The sequence below is a fragment of the Giraffa tippelskirchi genome, chromosome 6, assembly GCF_054371585.1.
Source record: "Giraffa tippelskirchi isolate mGirTip1 chromosome 6, T2T-mGirTip1v1.2.pri, whole genome shotgun sequence".
NCBI lineage: Eukaryota > Metazoa > Chordata > Mammalia > Artiodactyla > Giraffidae > Giraffa > Giraffa tippelskirchi.
The window spans coordinates 8,724,670-8,739,490 of NC_137280.1; positions in this window are offsets into that span (position 1 = coordinate 8,724,670).

A 14,821-nucleotide genomic window follows, 5' to 3' on the forward strand; every position below is an offset into this window, starting at 1 on the left:
ACAGCACAGCAGTGGAAAGAGAAGGAATTTTTGGCCCACAGATCTGTAGCAAACATAGACTGCTGCTAATCATATTCAGCATGAAGTTGTTTTGCACAGTTCCTACTTTTTTCTCAATAGGACTGGCCACCAACTGAGAGACCCCAGTGTCTTAGTTAAGACCCTAGAAAGGGTGACTCTATCGTCTGGGACCAACAGGTTCCCCTTCCTAAATTCCCCCCAGACTTCATCTGTACATTCAAGAGAATCGCTTGGTCAATACACTCTTTGGGTCAGGCACCTGTAAAGCCGCAAGATCAACCCGATGCTGATCACCCAATCTGCCTTGCAATGTGGTCCAGGTTCCTTCAGAGGACATAATTTTTCTAAGATAGAAAATTTCAGTTTCACCTGTTTTCTGGACAAGAAAATCAATTCTAGACTAACATTTGCCCTAAGTATTCACATTTTTACTTTTAAATAAACATTCCTTATTTAATATTTTTGCAACAAAGATATGGATAATGCATGCAATTGTTTGCAGTCTTAAAATATCTCATGAAAGCCATGCTTTCTATAGAGAAGAACAAATATATTTTCCCTTAGAGTAATGCATACATGTCAAATTTAATGTGTGTACTAAGGGTTATGTTAATGGATGAATCTGCCTCAGTGGGTCTGGGCTTGGGCCCGAAATTTTGCATTTCTAACAAGCTTCTCAGGACCCTGACCCACACAAAATCAGGAGCAAGACTTTAGAGATTACTGAAAGCATTGAAAACACCCCACCTTATCATTCTCCTTATATACACAGAGCCCCACTTTCATAGCTTGCACAAAAGCCCACAGCATTCATGTACTCACAGAAGAACACAAACATCCTTTGCGACTGTGTATCCATCATAAGAGAAAGCATGTGAATAGGCTCCTAACATCCCTACCTGCTGTTCAGACACCTGCAATCATCAAGGGAGACTCATTATCAGATAATAATAAAATAAGCCGCCACAGAACTTCATCTAAACAAGACTGGAAGCTCTTCAAAAGTTGAGCCACACGTGGGTGATTACTGTAGGGGGGTTAGGTCACCTGCGACTCGAAGGAGTAAGTGATGGCCATGCCTTGCGTGCGACTGTACTTGCCCTGTGTAATGTATAACTGAGAAAAGGTACTACAAGCTAATGGATTCAAGATGTGCACATTTCCCTGTGCACAGCCATGAACCATTCCAGCCCCCACTTGCTTGCAATGGTGAATGCAGGGTCTTGGGTTGGAGGGTAGGTAGCATGGGCCCTGTCACACACGATGGGGCTCAGCCGTGCTTGCCTCAGCTCACTCACTGATGAAATTAGTTTATTTCATTGTATTGACATGTTATGACGCTTATGCCCTAGTGCACTGGTTTAACTGAAAGGCCTAGTGCTCTTAAACTTTAATGACACTGCAGACTAATAATAACAGAGACATGTATATATTTTTCACAAAGGCAACCATGTAGACATTTTCATTTTTAAGCATTCTGCTTGGATCTCATAGAGGAAATCTGAAGATTGGGAGGAAGGAGATTTATTTCTTGTAATTGATTTTGAGTCTTTTGAGCCAGAGGAGCACCCACTCAAAGCCCTTGCAAGTGAAGAAAAACAAAAAAAATTGATGTATTTTGACAGTGATTCTAACACACTCTCTCTCCCTATCAGTAATTGGATATATTTTTGTGCTACAGGCCTTTTTTGTTTTCATCTCACTGGGTACCATAATGGCAAATAATTTATGTTCAGTCTACTAGAATGTCACTTCTTTAGCTTTAAAAAACAACAGTGAAAACAACAACAAAAAACAAACTGTTATAGCCAGGAACCCTTAATAATAATTCTTTGCTGCAATCTGAATGAATGCATACTTTCCCCGTTTCTTGCTCCTATTTCTAATATTGCAGGAGGATTTATATTTTTTTCTGAACAATAGATTTTAATTAAGAAGATTTATTAAAGACAGTTTTCATTCCTGTGATTACATTTCCAGGTCCTGGGACATCTGCATTTCAAAATACACCACATATTTTCATAAATATTCCACAATTCCCTTAGAGCATTTTGGTATTGCAATTTCCTCTAACCTCTTCTTAACATCTTCACATTTATTTGTGTGTTCCATGTATTCCTACCCAGTCAGGATTAGACATTTCTTCACACAGGTATTGTGTTAGGAAGCAGATTCAAAGCATTCCTGTTCTCTGTGAATCAAGACTTTTAAAAGGAACAAAGACAAATTAAGCTCAGTAACATATGTCTAACAAAAGATCTAGATATCTTACAAGACGCTCTTAGAGTGGCGGGGTAAACAACTGGGCTGAGTTTGCTTTGAAGTTTAAGTCATTGTTATTTTAATGAAGTGGGAAATTCATTTAGATAGTGGAATCTGATAGTTACCCAATTAAAGCTCTTTTTGTCTACATTAATGTAGTTTAAATTTTTAGTTTTTGAAACCCACTTTTACCAGAGAGTTATTTGGAAGATGCAAGCAGCTTGAGCAGCGTCTGTTTTTTTTTTTTTTTTTTGCCTCACCCTTGCTGCTTGTGGAATTTCAGTTCCCTGACCAAGGACTGAGTCTGGCCACTTCAGTGAAAGCCCAGAATCCTAACCACTAGGCCACCAGGGAGCTCATGTACCTCATGAGTGACAGTCAATTGTCGATTAGACCTTGTAAGTGTTTTCTATAAAATTGTAAGCCAGTGTATCAAGCTTGATCAAGGTGCAAAGAATAGAAATACCCTCCTTTCATTACCAACTATTATTAGCTTCTTGGTCCTCTCTACTCCACAGGTCCTGCTCACTCATCGCTTTGGCTGTTTTGTGAGTTCGAACAACTCACGGCTTCTGTTTACTGTCATGTCTGTCTTGCAGCTCCTGGTCATTTTGGAACCAAACCGCTTCGTTAGCTGGAGGGTGGGTCAGGAGCCCATCTGGTCCAAATCAGCTGTGGTCAGGGTGGCAAGGTGTGTGGACAACTTTGCTCAGATGGAAACCCCTCATGAAGTATACTGGACTCTCCACAGCAAAATAACGTGATGGGGCTTTCGAAAAAATAGAGTTGTTTTAAACTGACTGTAGGTATTCGGCTGATGTGAGCAAAGGGAAAGTATAAATTAACATTGATGATTTAAGATGAAATGAGTACTTTAGGAATTCTGACCATTTCTGGAAGGTTTTCCAGGTTTTATCCTGGTGTTCAGTGTTATCTCTATAAAGAGAGTACAGCAGAAAGATAGATCTCTTTGCAGTCTATGAAACCTAGAATTGAATTCCTTTTTGATACATGAGTGACCTTAAGTCACACAACTTTAAGTTTTCATTTCCTCACCTGGAAGTGCTTTCTTCATAGGATGTCTATTTAGCATTCATTTCATATCTCCCCAAAGTCGATATGAGCTGATATGCTGGTCTTGACATGAAGGGTGGTGGATTTTTAAAATAATTTGCTTCTTCTTCTTAAAGATGGGAAACCTAAATACTTTGGAGATTTCTTGATCAGTAGATAGGACTGGAAATACAATGTTCTTTTCATTTGCCTTGACTCTCCATCCTACACCTGAAGCCTTGTGCTGTCCCAGCTTGCACTGTGTCAAGAGCAGATTCTTTTCTTTCTATTAGCTATGGCTATAATATTATCGCTATTAACTTTAAAATGGGAAATTTAAAAGACATAAGTAGTGAGAATGGAGTAATGACACATAGAAAGAAAAAGATACATGGCTTTTATGGTGTGTTGTACTATAATTACAATTTTCACTTTGTAAGCCATTTACTCCAAAATTCAATGGCACATACTACATACACATCATTGTGCTAACATTTGCGGAAATACTACTGAAACCGTGTAACTCAGATTGGGACTTGAACTCACGGTCTTTTCACTCAGATCACACATCTGGTGTCAGGACTTAATGAAGTTCGGGTTCTGGATGTCTCATCATGGAAAGAATTCAGTGAGAGAGAAAGTGATAGGTAAGAAGTGGATTTACTTAGAAAAACACTCCACAGACAGTGTGGGCTGTCCCAAAGGGTGAGGGCAGCACCAAGGTATGGGGTTGGCAGTTTTTATTGGGGTGGGAAATTGCACAGGCCAGTGAGTGAGAAGATTATTACAGCTGTTTTGGGGAAGGAGTGTGGGGATTTCCACGAATTGGACCACTAGTCACTTTTTGACCTTTATGGTCAGCCTTGGAACTGTCATGGTGTCTGGGGTATGTCATTTAGCTTGTTGATGTGTTATAGTGAGCATGTGCTGAGGCTCAAAGTCTAGGGGAAGTATTGTCAGCTATCCTGGAGATATTTGGTTCTAAATCAGTTTATATCACGTCCTCAGGCCATGTCATTCTTTTAAAGATTGTGCCCTACCCACTTAACTGACTCTTAGAGGAGGTAAAACTGAGAGCTAGATAATACATTTATGGCCACTTTGGATGTAATTGCTTTTTTCATACAAAATATATGTACATACCCCCATAGGCACAAACACACAAGTGAAAGATGTAAGTACATGTACATTTATACAATATACTTGAAAAGTCTAAATATATATGTATGCCTATCCATACGGAGTATGAATTTTCTTTCACATCTTCATTTTCTGTAAGTCAAATTAGAGCTGAGTCGTAGTCCTTGTCCCAATAGGCTGATGGGAAATCCAATTGAGGGGGACCCTTTTCCTCACTTCCTGTGTTCTGCACTAGTCTTTGGGTCTTACTGAGAAAACTTGGAAGAAGCTAGTTTATTCTTTCTTGTGTATGATGTTACTGAGATTTTTCTCACCCAAATCATGATGGCCTCTTGAAATCTACAACTTGAGCCGAATACCTTCCTGAGCGGACAAGAATATTTGCAAAGGTGGCAAATGGCCCCTTCTACCATACTTCATACTAGGTGCCAAGTATGTTCTGAGTAGCACTTTTCAGGTATTACTTCATGCACTCTTAAAACAACGGTACAAGAGAAGTACTATTATGCCCCTAGGAAACCAAGCCCAGAGCTGGAGTAACTTGTCTAAGGCCTCACAGCTCGTAAATAACAGAAGCAAGATTGGAACCCTGGTGGTCTGGGTTAACGTAAGTCTGGTACAGTCTCAAGGGTCTTGCTAGAGCTTCCCTTACCCCTCCAGAAGTCACAGTTCGAGTCTCAGGGGTCAGCAGTGAAAATCTTGTTTCTAAGCTTGTCAAGGCAAATCCAAGGTTAGAAAAAAATTAAAGAGAGTGTCTAAGTTCAGTTCCACTGAGATCTAATTCTAAGAGCAAGACGGTCTGGAATTGAATGCCAGAGGGCCATGGCTGTCCACTGAAATCTGAGATCTCCCTGTGGGGTCAGGAATCTAAACACCTGGACTGGTGGAAACTATCTCTACTTCCTTAAAAGGGAATTGGCCAAATGCTGGAAAGTAACTAACTGCTAACTCGTGACTGTTAACCTGGTTAGGAAAAAAAGTCAAGGTTATTCTAGTGATCTCTTCTTTTTTGCGATTTCTGAGAAAGAGGACCTCAGAATTAAGGGCTTTTTAAATTACTTGCTCTCTCAAAAAAGAAAGAACAAGGAAAAAGGGAAAAAAAGGTACAGATCATTTCTGCTTAGATGTTCTAGAAAAAGTAGCCCAATAAGGCAAATGTGATTATTGTTTCTACTGGTTCACAATCACATACCTCCAGGTCTGAGGATACACCTCACACCCCACCCAAGCGAAGATGTTTCAACTCTTAAACCGTCCCCTCAGTACCAAACAAAAAAGCAAAAATCCCATCCTTCAAAACACTTATTTCCCCTTACAGAATGTCTTTCTGACTCCCCTTGATCACCTCCCTTTAACAAGTACACAGGGTCCAGATCCAATTACTTTCCTCTAAAGCAGTTTCTTTCATTCACAAATGTAAGGCTGTAGGCCCCTGGATTGATCTAACTGCTAACTGTAAAAATTAGGTACTATATAAAGGTGAGAAAGAGGATGTATTGCCTATATATGTGTATACTCTTGATACAATGGTCTTTTATTTCCTCTATTTTTATACTTCTCAATCACTAAAATGTTATTTTCCTGAAAGTAACAAATATTTTCATTTTCTGCTATATTTCTATGCCAGCTAAACTACTCTTTCTAGGGAAAAAATTAAGAAACTCAGAGGTGTCACCTAGCATTTAGTCTCTTGAAACTGTACATATTAGCACTTAGAAATATAACATATTTCTTTAAAAAAAGATTAGCTGTCTAATTACAGATTTCACACATAATCTGTCAATTGGCTAAATGTATGCTGACTGTCATTAAGCTGTTCAGTGAAAGATGCGTAGAGGGCTGTCCTGCTGCTCTTCTCAGAAGAACAAGGAGTTGTATTTTGAAGGAGGAAAATTTAAGAGTAATACCCATAATCTCATTTTTGAAGGTGGCTAAAATTAAAAAGCAGAGACATTACTTTGCCAACAAAGGTCCATATAGTCAAGGCTATGGTTTTTCCAGTGGTCATGTATGGACGTGAGAGTTGGACAGTGAAGAAAGCTGAGCACCGAAGAATTGATGCTTTTGAACTGTGGTGTTGGAGGAGACTCTTGAGAGTCCCTTGGACTGCAAGGAGATCCAACCAGTCCATCCTAAAGGAGATCAGTCCTGAGTGTTCATTGGAAGGACTGATGTTGAAGCTGAAGTCCAATACTTTGGCCACCTGATGCGAAGAGCTGACTCACTGGAAAAGACCCTGATGCTGGAAAAGATTGAAGGCAGGAGAAGGGGATGACAAAGCACGAGATTGTTGGATGAGGTGGCTGTATGGCATCACCGACTTGATGGACATGGGATTGGGTGGACTCTGGGAGTTGGTGATGGACAGGGAGGCCTGGCGTGCTGTGGTTCATGGGGTCACAAAGAGTTGGACACGGCTGAGCGACTGAACTGAACTGAAAATAATCCACAATTCAAGTTCCTGCTTTTTTTCAACACAGTATTTCTTTGTATCCTCAGAATTGGATTAGAAGTTTCAAGCTTCATTCAAAATTTTTTTTTCAAATCACAAAGATAATAAGCTTTCTAGAATTTTAGCAGTAATACTAGATGCCAGAATAAATGGAACTATATCAGAGTTTTCAGTGAGGATAAATCAGAAATCCAGCACCATTCATTCTTATGTTGTAGGGATGGAGACCCCTTCCAGGGCCACCTGAGAGTGGGCTCTTGTCTAACACGGGGAGATGAGCTGTCCAAAGAGACACACGAGCTGACAAAGCAAGAGACTTCACTGGGAAGGGGCGCAGGGGTGGAGAGCAACAGGGTGAGAGAACGCAGAAGAACCGCTCTGCTACATGGCTTGAAGTCTTGGGCTTTCTGGAGATGGGATTTGTTTCCAGGTTTTCTCTAGCCAATCATTCTGACTCTGGGTCCTTCCTGGTGGCGCAGGCGTTGCTCAGCTAAGATGGATGCCAGCGAGTAGGATTCTCAGAGGTGGTAGGACTTGTGGCATCTCCTTTTGACTTTTCCTGAAATTTTCCAGTTGGTGGTGGCTTGTTAGTTCCATGTTCCTTACCAAGACCTCCTGTGGTAAAATAGCTCACGCAAACGGTTACTGTGGTACCTGGCCAGGGTGGGTGGTTACAGTCAGCGTGCTTCCCCTGACACTTAGTCAAACAAGTGGAACCAAAATGTCATAAATTTTTTAACTAGGCAAAAATTTTTGTTTTCTAAGATATACATATTATATATGTATTATACATATATATGCATTATGCATACTACATATATATATAAATATGCACGCACACCCACTCAAGTTTTTATACTACATTTAATAAAGGCTTGAGAAAGAACAACTGCAGAAAAAGAGATGGAGAAATTGGAAAATACAAACTAAATGAAATGAGAGCAGTGAATAGGGAATAGAAAAAGTGAAACAGATTCGATAAAAGTAAAAGATCATCATGTAGTCCAATTGATTTTAAACATGTCTGCTCATTGGAATCCCATCTATAGCTTTGGAGAAAAAAACAATACCTGAGCATTTGTATTTTTCAAAAAACTCCAAGATAATTCTAATGTGTATCTGGATTTTAAAAAAGATGATTACAGGTTTTTCTATTAAATGATAGTTTTAGTGATATAGAATTCTATTATCTTTTATTGACCAATCATGATAAAATAGTGTTAAAATGAATAATAGTTACATAGTCAAAATAGTAAAAGATGTTTATCAATTTTCACAATCAAAAATGGGACAAAAAGTAAGATAATTACAATTGCAAGCCATAATGGAAACATGGTTAACCTAACAAAGTAAAATAAATACATACAGTTTGAGGGGTTAAGTAGAGTGATGTGGTAAGTGGAAGTGCGTGTGTGCAAATGTTTTCATCTATCAAGATAGTCTACATCTTTTGGTTGTTGCATTTAATCCATTTACATTTGAGGTAATTATCAATATCCTATCCTATTGCCGTTTCTTAATTGTTTTATTTTGTGTAGGTCTTTTCCTTCTCTTATTTCCTGCCTAGAGAAGTTCCTTTAGCATTTGTTGTAAAGCTGGTTTGGTGATACTGAATTGCTTTTCTAGAAAGCTTTTGATACTTCCGTCAGACCTGAAAGCGAGTCTTGCGGGATAGAGGATTCTTGGCTGTAGGTTCCTCCCTTTCATCCCTCCGTATACCATGCCATTCCCTTCTGGCTTGTAGAGTTTCTGCTGAGAAATGTTGATAACCTGGTGGGAGCTCCCTTGTATGTTACTTGTCATTTTTCCCTTGTTGCTTTTAATATTTTATCTTTGTCTTTAATTTTTGTCAGATTGATATTACTAAGTGTCTTGGAGTGTTCCTCTTGGGTTTATCCTGCCTGGAGCTCTCTGTGCTTCCTAGACGTGGTAGACTTTTCCTTTTTCAAGTTAGGGAAATTTCCAGCTATTCTCTCTTCAAATATTCTCCCAGGTCCTTCCTCTCTTCTCCTCCTGGTATGCCTATAATGTGAATGTTGGTGTGTTAAATTCCTAGGGGTCTCTTAGGCTGACTTCATTTTCTTTTTTTCATTCTTTTTTCTATATTCTGTTCTGCAGCGCTGATTTCCGCCTTTCTGTCTTCCAGGTCAGTTATCCGTTCTTCTGCTTCAGTTTTTCTGCTGTTGATTCCTTCGGGTGTATTGTTCATCTCTGTTTGTTTGTTCTTTAGTTCTTCTAGGTCTTTGGTAAACATTTCTTGCCTCTTCTCCATTCTTATTCTGAGGTCCTGGATCATTTTCACTATCATTATTCTGAATTCTTTTTCTGGAAGGTTGGCTATTTCCGATTCATTTAGTTGTTTTTCTGGAGTATTATCTTGTCCCTTCATCTAAGACATAAACTTCTGTCTTTTCAGTTTGATTAACTTGGCAGCTGAAGATGGAGAAGCTCTATATAGTCAGGAAAAACAAGATCTGGAACTGACTGTGGCTTGGATAATGTGCTCTTTATTCCCAAACTCAGACTTAAACCTTGAAGAAAGTGGGGAAAACCACTAAGCCACTCAGGTATGACCTAAATCAAGTCCCTTATGATTATACAGTGGAGGTGACAGATGAAAGGATTAGATCTGATAGACAGAACGTGTGAAAAACTATGGATGGAGGTTCATAACATTGTACAGGAGTTGGTGACCAAAATCATCCCCAAGAAGAAATGAAACAAGGCCAATGACTGTCTGAGAAGTTCTTATGAATAACTGAGAAAAGAAGAGAAGCAAAAAGCAAACGAGAAAAGGAAAGATATACCATCTGGATGCACAGTTCCAAAGAATAGCAAGGAAAGACAAGAAAACCTTCTTAAGTGACCAATGCAAAGAAATAGAGGAAAACAATAGAATGGGCAAGATTAGAGATTTATTCAAGAAAATTAGAGATACCAAGGGAATACTCATGCAAAGATGGGCATATATACACTGAGGAACAGTAAGGACATAACAGAAGCAGAAGAGATCAAGAAGGGGTGGCAAGAATACACAGAAGAACTGTGCAAAACAGGTCTCAATGACCCTGATAACCATGATGGTGTGGTCACTCACCTAGAGCCAGACATCCTGGAATGTGAAGTCAAGTGGGCCTTAGGAAGCATCACCACAAACAAAGCTAGCGGAGGGGATGGAATTCCAGTTGAGCTATTTCAAATCCTCAACGATGATGCTGTGAAAGTGCTGCACTCGATATGCCAGCAAATCTGGAAAAGTCAGCAGTGGCCACAGGACTGGAAAAGGTCAGTTTCCATTCTAATCTCAAAGAACAGCAATGCCAAAGGATGTTCAAACTATCATAAAAATGCGTTCATTTCTCACGCTACCAAGGTAATGCTCAAAATCCTTCATGCTAGGCTTCAACAGTACATGAACTGAGAACTTCAATATGTACAAGCTGGATTTAAAAAAGTCAGAGGAACCAGAGATCAAATTGCCAACATCTGTTAGATCATAAAAAAAGCAAGAGATTTCCAGAAAAACATCTACTTCTGCTTCATTGATTATGCTAAAGATTTTGTGTGGATCACAAAAAACCGTGGAAAATTCTAAAAGAAATGGGAATACCAGACACCTTACCTGTCTCCTGACAAACTTGTATGCGGAACAAGATGCAACAGTTAGAACAGTTAGAACTGAACGTGGAACAAGAGGCTGGTTCAAAATTGGGAAAGGAGTATATCAAGGCTGTGTGTTGTCACCCTGCTCATTTAACTTCTATGCAGAGTACATCATGCAATGTGAGGCTGGATGAATCACAAGCTGGAATCAACTAGCCAGGAGAAATATCAATATCTTTAGATATGCAGATGATACCACTCTAATGGCACAAATCCAAGAGGAACTCTTGATGAAGATGAATGAGGAGAGTGAAAAAGCTGGCTCAAAACTCAATATTCAAAAAATGAAGATCATGATATCTGGTCCCATTATTTCATGGCAAATAGATGGGAAAACATGGAAAGAGTAACAGACTTTATTTTCCTGGGCTCCAAAATCACTGCAGATGGTGACTGTAGCCATGATATTAAGACACTTGCTTCTTGGAAGAAAAGCTACAACTAACCTAGACAGTGTATTAAAAAGCAGAGCCATCACTTTGCTGACAAAGGTCTCCATAGTCAAAGTTATTGTTTTTCCAGTAGTCATGTACAGATGTGAGAATTGTACCATAAAGAAGGCTGAGTGTTGAAGAATTGATGCTTTTGAACCGTGGTATTTGAGAATAGAGTCCCTTGGACTGCAAGGAGATCAAACAAGTCAATCCTATAGGAAATCAACCCTAAATATTTATTGAAAGGACTGATGATGAACCTGAAACTCCAGTACTTTGGCCACCTGATGCAAAGAGTTGACCAATTGGAAAAGACCCTGATATGGTGAAAGGTTGAGAGCAGGAGAAGGGGATGACAGAGGACGAGATGGTTGGATGGCATCACTAACTCGATGGACATGAGTTTGAGCAAACTGTGGGAGATGGTGAAGGACAGGGAAAACTGGGGTGCTGCAGTCCATGGGGTTGTGAGGAGTTGGACACAACTGAGTGACTGAACAACAAGAACAAGCAGTGGGAAAAACTGGGTCTTGCTCTGGGGGGCAGGGCCATGCTTAGTAAAACTTGAATCTTATTGTCTGTAGATGGGTGGGGCTGTGCTTCCTCCCTGTTAGCTGTTTGGCCTGGGGCAATCCAGGCCTGAAGTCTACAGGCTCTGTGGTAAGGTAATTGGTAACCTGCAAGAGGACTCACTGCCAAAGAAAGGCAATGGCAAAGGATGCTCAGACTACCGCACAATTGCACTCATCTCACACGCTAGCAAAGTAGTGTTCAAAATTCTCCAAGCCAGGCTTTAGCAGTACGTGAACCGTGAACTTCCAGATGTTCAAGCTGGATTTAGAAAAGACAGGTCCCATCACTTCATGGCAAATAGTGGGAAAACAGTGGAAACAGTGACAGACTTTATTTTTTTGGGCTCCAAAATCACTGCAGATGGTGACTGCAGCCATGAAATTAAAAGATGCTTGCTCCTTGGGAGAAAAGTTATGACCAACCTGGACAGCATATTAAAAAGCAGAGATATTACTTTGCCAACAAAGGTCCATCTAGTCAAAGCTTTGATCTTTCCAGTAGTCATGTATGGATGTGAGAATTGGACTATGAAGAAAACTGAGCGCCGAAGAATTGATGCTTTTGAACTGTGGTGTTGGAGAAGACTCTTGAGAGTCCCTTGGACTGCAAGGAGATCCAGCCAGTCCATTCTAAAGGAAATCAGTCCTGAATATTCATTGGAAGGACCGATGCTGAAGCTGAAACTCCAATACCCTGGCCACCTGATGCAAAGAGCTGACTCATTGGGAAAGGCCCTGATGCTGGGAAAGATTGAGGGCAGCAGGAGAAGGGGACGACAGAGGATAAGATAGTTGGATGGCATCACCGACTCAATGGACATGAGTTTGAGTAAACTCTGGGAGTTGGTGATGGACAGGGAGGCCTGGCGTGCTGCAATCCATGGGGTCGCAAAGAGTCGGGCACGACTGAGCGACTGAACTGAAGAGGGCTCACACCAAGGGACTCCTCCCAGGACTGCTCCTGCCGATACCCTCTCCCTGTGGAGAGCCACTGCAGACCCCTGCCTCCACAGGAGATCTTCCAACACTAACAGGTAGGTCTGATTCAGTTTCCTGGGGGGGTCACTGCTCCTTCTTCCTGGTTTTTAATGTTGGCAAGATTTTGTTTGCGCCCTGTAAGAGTGGAGTTGCTGTCTTGTGGAAATCCTGTCATCAAGTTGCATTAGTCTTCAAAGTCAGATTCCCTGGGGATTCCTAGTCCTTTTGCCAGATCCCCAGGCTCTGAAGCATGACATGGGGCTAAGTATCTTCACAACAGTGGGAGAACTTCTTTTGTGCTATTGTCTTCCAGTTTATGGGTCACTAACCCAGCAGGTATGGGATTTGATTTTATTGTGATGGCACCCCTCCTGTCTACCATCTCCTAGCTCCTCCTTTGTCTTTGGACATACATGTGTTCTCATTTGCTAAGTCGTATCAACTCTTTGCAACCCCATGGACTGTAGCCCTCCAGTCTCCTCTGTCCCTGGCATTTTCCTGGCAAGAATCCTGGAGGTGGTTTGCCACTCCCGTCTCCAGGGGATCTTTCCACCCCGGGAATTTAACCCTTGTCTCCTGCATCACCTGCATTGGCAGTGGATTTTTTTTTACCACTGAACTACCTGGGAAACCCTGTCTTTGGCCATGGGATATCTTTTTTGGTGGGTTCCAGTGTCCTCCTGTTGATGCTTGTTCAACAGCTAGTTGTAAGTTTGGTACTCTTGCAGGAGGATATGAGCATATGTCCTACTCTGCCATGTAGAACCAACCCTTCAGGTTCCTTTTGAGCCACTACCTTATGCTATCATGGCAATTGATTTATTTTTCTTTCTGAAGCAGATTTACCAGCCTCATTTCAGATTTATTAAATTAACATCTGAAGGAACTGAGTTGTGAAACTTATTTGTAACGACTTTTCCCACGAGTTTTATGCTATAAGCATAATACTCTTCATTGGGAACCTCTGAGACTTAAACAATGGTCTTCAAGATTTGGTTCTGTTCTTAGAGAACAATGTGATCCTAGGTCGCTCTCTTTATCGCTCTAGATCTAAAATTTTGTATCCGTGGCTGTTGTTCTGTTGCTAAGTCGTGTCTGACTCTTCGTGACCCCATGGACTGAAGCGTGTCAGGCTTCGCTGTCTTTCACTGTCTGCCTGTGTTTGCTCAAATTCATGTCCTTCGAGTCACTGATGCAATCTAGCCATCCTGTGTTCTCCCACTCCTTTTCCTTTTTTCTTCAGTCTTTCCCAGGATGAGGGTATTTTTCAATGAGTTGGCTTTTCTCATCAGGTGGCCAAAGTACTGGAGCTTCAGCTTCAGCATCAGTCCTTTCAATGAATATTTCGGGTTGATTTCCCTTAGGATTGTCTGGGTCGATCTCTTTGCTGTCCCAACAGACTCTCAAGAGTCTTCTCCAGTATCACAATTCAAAAGCATCAGTTCTTTGGTTCTCGGCCTTTTTTATGGTCCAACTCTCACATCCATACACGGCTACTGGAAAAACCATAGCTTTGACTACGCGGACTTTTGTCAGCAAAGTAATATCTCTTTTTAATACACTGTCTAGGTTTGTCACTGCTTTCCTTCCAAGGTGCAAGCATCTTTTAATTTCATGGCTGCAGTCACCATCCGCGGTGATTTTGGAGCCCAAGAAAATAAAGTCTGTTACTGTTTCCACTCTTCCCCCTGCTATTTGCCACGAAGTGAGAGGACTCGATGCCATGATCTTCGTTTTTTGAATGTAGAGTTTCAAATCTTGTTTTTCACTCTCCTCTTTCACCTTCACTGAAGCTTTTTAGTTCCTCTTCACTTTCCGCCTTTAGAGTGGCACCATCTGCATATCTGATGTTGAATATTTCACCCAGAAATACTGATTCCAGCCTGTGATTCAATCAGGCTGGCATTTCACATGAGGTACTCTGCATGTATGTTAAATAAACAGGATGACAATATACACAGTCTTGTCTTACTCCTTTTCCAATTTTCTGACTACAAAGTGATACAGTTGTTCCAGATAACCTTTAAAATCCTTCCAAACTTATGTTCTATAATGAGTTTACGCAATTAAATTCAGGATGTAGAACAATTCAAAGTTTCTTATCTTTGCATTAGATTGAGGAGGTCACCATGATATGCTCATTCAAAATGCTCTTCAGAATCTTAAATGCTTCTACTTTACGTCTACATCTCTGATCCTGATAGTGTTGAAAAGTAGAAAAGGCAAGTGGTACCCTCATCTTTTTA